Source organism: Thunnus maccoyii, chromosome 18 (genome assembly GCF_910596095.1).
Source record: "Thunnus maccoyii chromosome 18, fThuMac1.1, whole genome shotgun sequence".
NCBI classification, from domain to species: Eukaryota; Metazoa; Chordata; class Actinopteri; order Scombriformes; family Scombridae; genus Thunnus; species Thunnus maccoyii.
The window spans coordinates 965,417-973,422 of NC_056550.1; the positions used below are offsets into that span (position 1 = coordinate 965,417).

The 8,006-nt window shown below is 37.9% G+C and overlaps 1 long non-coding RNA gene across 1 annotated transcript; it reads left to right on the top strand.

The window, feature by feature from the left end:
• Positions 1–497: 497 nt before the first annotated feature.
• On the top strand, positions 498–4,539 carry LOC121884634. The gene is made up of 3 exons (XR_006092394.1): positions 498–678; positions 3,524–3,731; positions 3,898–4,539. It is a non-coding gene; the product is annotated as an uncharacterized LOC121884634 (long non-coding RNA).
• The last annotated feature ends 3,467 nt before the right edge of the window (positions 4,540–8,006 follow it).

Genomic DNA, 8,006 nt, shown 5'->3' on the forward strand with positions numbered 1-8,006 from the left:
CCAATAGACTGTTTTAACTTGACTGCCGCTTTTTGTCACTTCTCCTGCTGCCTGTACTCATGGATGTATTATAAGAGTTGGATACTGGACTAAAAATGGTGCCCATTCAGTCCTATAGGAATTGCTTGCCTGGCGCATACGCCAAAAAAAGTTTCTAGCTTCCGGGTTTGCTTCGGCGTTGTGCGGCCCACTGAATACGCAGTAGTGTTTCCCCCACTTTTCTCAGCTCAAGGAAAGTTTGACAAACATAAAACCTCCATGAATCAAAAGTTCATAATAGAAAGAGTCATAATTGACATTGTTTGCAGTTCGAGGGGTCCTGTCAACAGTTTTACAGGCATCTCTTTTACAATGGTGGTCTATGGGGAAAATCCTTTTTGGGCCGCAGGGGGATTTTTCGCTGTAATACCAAGAGTGGCCAATGGGAAAAATTGGCTGCAAGGCTGAGCGGCGGCACCCTATCCAGCTCTTATAATACATGCATGCCTGTACTCACCCACCTTCTGGGTGGTGGCACTATCCATGAGGTACAGTTATGGGTACAGCTGGATTTGCAAAATCACGCGAGAATTGCGAGATCTGGCACCATTTGGCGATGAAGAAGTGCTGCATGGGAAGAGAGGAGTCTTTTTAAAGGTTTCTGCTTTAGATTTGTGGACCACTTTCAGAGACGAGAAGGTATGATACTGCAGGGAACAGTCAAAGTTAACTTGTGAAATACTTAATATTAAACAAGTTTTAATGTTTGAGGGGGCTACAAACACTGGAGAGTGTTCTACCAAGCTAACTAAGGGGGTGTGAAAAACATGATTCATTTTAGAATTGCATTTTTTAAAGATTAATCAATTGCCACGCTGCTTTCTGAATCGATGTTTAATTTATTGCTTTTAATTTATAATGTACCCTGAGCATAAGTAATAACAGTTAGTGGCTAACAGTTAGCCAAGGAGCTAGCCAGCTACACTGTTAGCATCAGCACGTGAATCCTAGAGCTGTTAGTTTGTTCAAACGGTGGCCGGAAGTCAATAGTTTCCCACTCACAGTGAATAAATCCTCACTTGTAATGTCACCACTGACAGGCAACGGTTTAACTTTCCGATGACAGCCAACTGCAAACTTTTGTTTTTGTCAAAACTTCTCTTGACCAGAAGCTTTGAGTTAACAGCTACATCAATACTTCCGGTCCAAGAGAGCAGGGTGCTTTAGAATAAAAGCAACACAGCTGTGCTTCATTGAATTATAACAGTACTTTATTTAATTTTATTATAACATTACTTAAACATTATAATAATACTTCATTAAGCTTAATTGTTGTGGTCTATTTAAATTTCTTGCAACAGTACAACACTTTTTTTAACTAACATGTAGAAGATTTATGGCCTAATAATAACATAATACCAAAGTGGTATTCCTAATCACAGATTTTTTTGTTAGCATGACGTGAAGACAGAGCCACTCTGAAAGACAAACTGATGTGATGTGCATTGTTTTGGGAAATGTGACTCATAGATATAAAAAGAGTTAGTTGATATACTTATTATCTAGAAGTGGCACGTAACGTATGAATCAGACTTTTTCCATTGTGTAATGTTAAAAAAGTAAACAAAAATTGCAATAAATCATAATAATGACTCCCAATACTTAAAAATCGTAATACATATTGAAGAGACACCAAAGTTTTGTGATAGTATTGAATCAGAAGAGAAGCATTTCGCCCATGCCCTACTAACTAACATTTACTAGCTAGCTTTAATTTCCCCATTTCACTACAAAATTAGCTACTATCAGAACAGAATACTCATCGCTGTCAAGTGAGAGTGAAGCAAATTACTGATGTAATTGCTAAATGATGTGATTGTAAAAACACCCGATCATCATATATAAGGTTTGCCCCTTGCCAGATAGCCACAGCAATAGCTAAAATGAGCACAAAAAACCCACTGTTCATTTTGACTAGCTTACACCCCTAACATGATGTTTTGTTTACATACAAACATAGGGCAATCAGCATTATAGTGTACAGCTGTCTGTTCCTAATGATACTATCTCTTCTCTAAAACATCACTTTTGGGTTGTGGGTTTTCTCCATAAAGAATTAACACAACATTAAGATTGATAGATAGAAATTATAGAAAAGGGCCTTTTTTGATGTGAACATGATTTTTGTGTCTTTATTTTTTATTATTTTTATGAATAATTATATATTTATTTATTCTATTTATTATTATTGTTCACTATTTGCCTTTGCTACATTTGACAACCCTAGATAGTAATAGACATCAAGTGTGCCTATCTAACATTACTTGGTATAACAACTTCTACATCTTAGTGTAATTGGGCAATAGGGTACATTATCTGGTCAAGTGATTTTTGTCCAAGAAATCGCAGATTCCTGTTGTATTTGCCGTGGGGCTCAAAATGTAGGCTATTTGTTGGCTTTAAATTAGGGCTTGGTGATATGACCAAAGGTAGTGTCGCGATAAAAGTTTTCATGTCAGTAAATATCGATAAATATAATGTCAAATGTCAAATAATTCTATCTTTCCAGTTTTAAAGGCTTAATTTTTGCTCTCGAGTGAAATTTGAATAAACCAGACAGTTAATTGTGGTTTAAACTATTCTTTATTAGAACATCACAAACACTTGCCAAACAGCGGAACATTTCACAAATCTGAGGTAGAACATTCAAGGAAATTATAATGATAAAATCTTTTTTCAACATCAAAATATGCATAATTAGAATAACTGAAATCCTTTTTAGTCCTTTTTCCATAACCAAATAAATATCTTGATAGAAAAGAAAAGTGCCGCAGTGTGATACAGCACATACGTAAGATGGCTCAGACTGCAGTTATTTACATGTCCAGTAACACTGCATTTTCGAGATGGGCCAATGGTCGATGCTGTCGTGTATTGGTTGTATGTGGCTGCAATTTTTGGTTATTTTGTTTTTTTGTTTGTTATTTTTATTGCCTGAAAAACGGCAGTAGTAAATTTTTAAGAGGCACATTCATTCAGTAAATTAATCATATGTGTATCTCTCTCAAAGCCTGCACCTTCTTTTACAATTTTTTGTAGCCTACCTTGTATTCACAGTTTTTGTAAACATCTTTAGTATAGGCTATGTTTATAATCGGATGACATGCTGTGCCGGGTGATGTAGTTTCAAATGACTGTAAATTGGTGGTCTGGAAAGCCTTAACCAGAATCCTCTGTTTACAGAGCCAACATATAGGCTGGTTAAAATCTTTTGGTTTACTTTTCTCATTTAGGTTGAAGCCAAAGAAATTTGAGCATGCAAAGTTGCAGTTGTCATATTTTCTAAGGTGTTGTTTAAACAGTGCTAATAGGATTCACTGTTAGACTAACCAGTAATATGCTTTGCCACCTAAATGTGGGCAAGTAGGCACCCTGTGGACAGAGCTAAGAACTGCAGTAATTATATTTGTGTTTCACTGACTGTCTTGTCAAAATAATGAATAGTACAGTCCTTTTTCATTATTTCTTTTCTTTGCCAATAAAGTTTGTGCCAAGGCTTGAGGAGACGCCACCTTGACATGATTGAGGATGATATATGTGGCAGCAGTGGCACACTGACAAAAATCACAACTGTTTTACGCAACGTCTGCTCAAAAGGGATGAAACATTTGGAGCAAAGACAGCAGATGCACATAGGAGGAGGAACAGGATTTGTTGTAATGGATGAGAGCAATTTCAGACATAAAAGAAAGGTATTGTGCCACACAAGTGAAAATAGTTTTTGCAAATGCAAGTGGCCTAGGAAGCTACATTTCCTGTTACTCCTTGAAGTACTGATCAATATCTGACAATGATTGTGTATGTTACAAACAATTTCTGTCTCATATGTTTTTTGTTTGTTTTTTTTATCTCTTGCAGTATGCAAGAGGCCGGTTTGGGGCTACAGGGCGGAGAAGGTCCTGGGTTTTCGGAATGTTAGAAGTGAGAGGAAATGACAGAAGGCCATTTCTGAGCAGAAGAACAAGACAGGAGTTGGTCCCACTTGTTCACAATATGTCAAGTCCGGAAGCAACATCATCACAGATTGTTGGAGAGCATATGAAAGACTATCGCAAGATGGTTACATCCACTATCAAGTGAACCATAGGCGACACTTTGTGCATCCTCAGACTGGTTGTCATACACAGCATGGCGTACCTACAAAGAGAACATCTACTGCTTCAGGGGGAACTGAACACCCATAGCTCTTAAAATGAATCTCAGATTCATTGAGTGGAACCACTGGTTGGCCAAAAGACACCACAATGGAGTGGTTGGATGCCTTTTTAAGGACACCAGGGCCTTATTTAAGGTGTAAATGTAATTCAAAACAAATGCTGTGTTTTCCTGTTGAAAACTTTGTAAATGTTACTCCACCCCCCTTCCCCTACGTTTAATGTCTTGGTTAATGTATTGTCCTTAAATATAAAAAGTGACATTTAACTTGTTTGATTATTAAGTTGTACTTCTCTGCAGTTATCGATTAATGGTGGCTTAAAATAAAAAAAAATGGACATTTAGTAAATTTGGTACAAAGCTGGACTGATCTGCAGAAATTTTACAGAAATTGGTGAGAATGTAAATGATTAAAAATGTAAATTCAATTTACTGGTCTGCAGAGGTTAGGCAGAAAGTAGTTGGAAATGAAGCTAGTATGATGCACAAAAATTACTTGGAAATTAAGGGGCAACAACTCACTTCAATTTAGGGGTCCGCTCAGTAGGAGTTACATAGAAAGTAGGTGGAAATGAAGCTGGTATGAGGCACAGAATTTAGGCAGAAATTACTTGGAAATTAAGAGGCAACAACTCACTTCAATTTAGGGGTCCACTCAGTAGAAGTTACATAGAAAGTAGGTGGAAATGAAGCTGGTATGAGGCACAGAATTTAGGCAGAAATTACTTGGAAATTAAGGGGCAACAACTCACTTCAATTTAGGGGTCCACTCAGTAGAAGTTACATAGAAAGTAGGTGGAAATAAAGCTGGTATGAGGCACAGAAATTAGGCAGAAATTACTTTGAAATTAAGGGGCAACAACTCACTTCAATTTAGGGGTCTGCTCAGTAGAAGTTACATAGAAAGTAAATGGAAATGAAGCTGGTATGAGGCACAAAAATTAGGCAGAAATTACTTGGAAATTAAGGGGCAACAACTCACTTCAATTTAGGGGTCCACTCAGTAGAAGTTACATAGAAAGTAGGTGGAAATAAAGCTGGTATGAGGCACAGAAATTAGGCAGAAATTACTTTGAAATTAAGGGGCAACAACTCACTTCAATTTAGGGGTCTGCTCAGTAGAAGTTACATAGAAAGTAAGTGGAAATGAAGCTGGTATGAGGCACAAAAATTAGGCAGAAATTACTTGGAAATTAAGGGGCAACAACTCACTTCAATTTAGGGGTCCACTTAGTAGAAATTAGACAGAAACTATTTGAAAATTAAGCTGCTCACTTACTTACCATGAAATTTGAGGTAAATGCTGGGGTAATTTCAACAAAATTTCAAATAAGTTCCTTGGTTATTATCACCTAATTACCATGAAATTGGAGGTAAGTTTTGGGGTAATTTGAGAGAAATTTCAAAGAGGTTACTTGCATATTATCACTTAATTACCTTGAAATTCTAGGTAAATTTCTGGGTAATTTCAAAGAAATTTCAGAAGAAATTAGAAGAAATTACTTACTAATTATCACCTAATTACCATGAAATTTGCGGACCTGTAAAAATAAAGTGTTACCATTTGTTTTTCTTTACTGAATATACAAAAGAAATTATGTTAGAAAGAAATAACTCCCTATAATATTACATTGTTGCATTAGTCTATGTGGGTTTTGTGCTGTCTGCTTCTCACCCAATGTCAGCTGGGATTGGCTCCAGATCCCTGCAAACCTGCAAAGGATAGCTAGTGGACGGATGATAAAAAATCTAAAGGCTGTGATGTTAATTATATCCTACAGTATGAAAAAGTAGGACAGCACAAAACAACATTGTTTTTCTACTGTAGCACTATCAGTATTGGTGTTAAAGTTGTAAAGTTTGTCCTGGGGGTTGCACTACAGCAAACATCATAGGTCATTCAATTCAAAGGGGTAAATAGCCATACCAAATTTTGTGGCAATCATTCTATACTCAAGATGTCTTCCTCTGGACTAAAATGTTGGACAAACAGACGGCATTGACAAAACTGTCCTCAACAGAAGCCATTTACTGACACCACCTTACAAAAGTTTGGAGTAATTTCCTTGATCTCTTACTGCCACTTGGGGCAAGAAAAATGTGAGGTTGCTCAGATCATCTTGAATTTAAAATCCTTCTCCTCCCCTACAAAGCCCTTAATGGTCAGGCACCATTATATCTTAAAGAGCTCATAGTACCCCATTACCCCACAACAACACTGTGCTCCCAGAATACAGGCTTACTTGTGGTTTATACAGTCTCCATAAGTAGAATGGGAGGCAGAGCCTTCAGCTATAAGGCTCCTCTCCTGTGGAACCATCTTCCAGATTCGGTCCGGGGGGCAGACACCCTCTCTACGTTTAAGAGAGTAGGCTTAAGTAGGCTTAAAACTTTCCTTTTTGATAAAGATTATAGTTAGGGCCGGCCAGGCTTGCCTTGGACCAGCCCTTAGTTATGCTGCTATAGGCCTAAACTGCCAAGGGACTTCCCATGATGCACTGAGCTCCTCTCTCCTCCTATTCATTTGTATCATTACTGCATGATACTAACTTGACTTTTTCCCCAGTGTTTCTCATCCGCAGGACACCTCAGGGACCTGGCTGTGGCCCTTGGCCGTGGGGACATCCTTCTCCTGCCGTTGCTGCTGTTTGTTGTTGCTAGTCGTGTATCTATTGTTGTTGTGGTTGTTGTTGTTGTTGTTGTTGTTGTTGTTGTTGTTGTTGCTGTTGTTGTTGCTGTTGTTGTTGTTGTTCTCTTTCTTTCTCTCTCAACCCAACCGGTCAAAGCAGATGGCCGCCCACCTAGAGCTGGGTTCTACTTGAGGTTTCTTCCCGTTAAAGGAGAGCTTTTCCTTATCGCTGTCGCCAAGTGCTTCCTCATGGGGGAATAGTTGGGTCTCTGTAAAATAAAGAGCATGGTCTTGACCTGCTCTATGTGAAAAGTGCTCTGAAATGACTTTTGTTGTGATTGGGCGCTATATAAATAAAATTGAATTGAATTGAATTGAATCATCTCTCGTGTTTCCCCATCTATGCCGTGTATTCCTCACTCCAAAGTGACTCACATATACTTAACCCTCTAACACATCCACTAACCTCCTTCATACAACCTGCATGCCTTTCTCCTTTTTTTAACAAAGCTTTTACCCTTGCTCTGTCTTTTGTTTCCCTCATCTTTTCTGTTATGCTTTTAGGGGTTTGCTGTGATTTCCATCGCTGCAGCATTGATTTGGGAGAGAAAGAAAAATCCTACGAGGATTATGAAGGGAGAGATAATAGGAAGGAAAAGGACTGTGGAGAAAATTGCTCTGATTGTATGCTGATGCTTTCTGTGTGTCCCCCAGAGACACATTTCTGCATCACATTAAGGCAGTGCTTAACCCAGGACTAACTAGAGAGAGAGCTCTGCATGTTTGTATTTTACACACTGTATGAAGAATTGGGCATAAGCCAAGCCATGGTTAAGCAGTATGTCGGTAAATGTAAACTAATGATTGGTGTCCCTTCTTAGTGAGGGGAATCTGTAAAGCACGTCTCTGTACAATCCTGGTCCAAGCCCTGCAGGTGACAGGTGTCCTTTTTATTCATTCTTTTTTAACTAATTTGATTGCATGATCACTCATTTCAGAGAAACACCAATAACTAATGTTCATTAATTAATATAGTGTGCTTTTAACTAATTTTTTTAACATAATTTGTGCACAATTTAGTAATTCATGCTAGAGTAGGTCATTTTAACAGAAGGATACAGTTACAAGTTGTTCTGGCTTCTTTTAGAGTGAACAAAACTCAAAACATAATTTATAGCTGAAT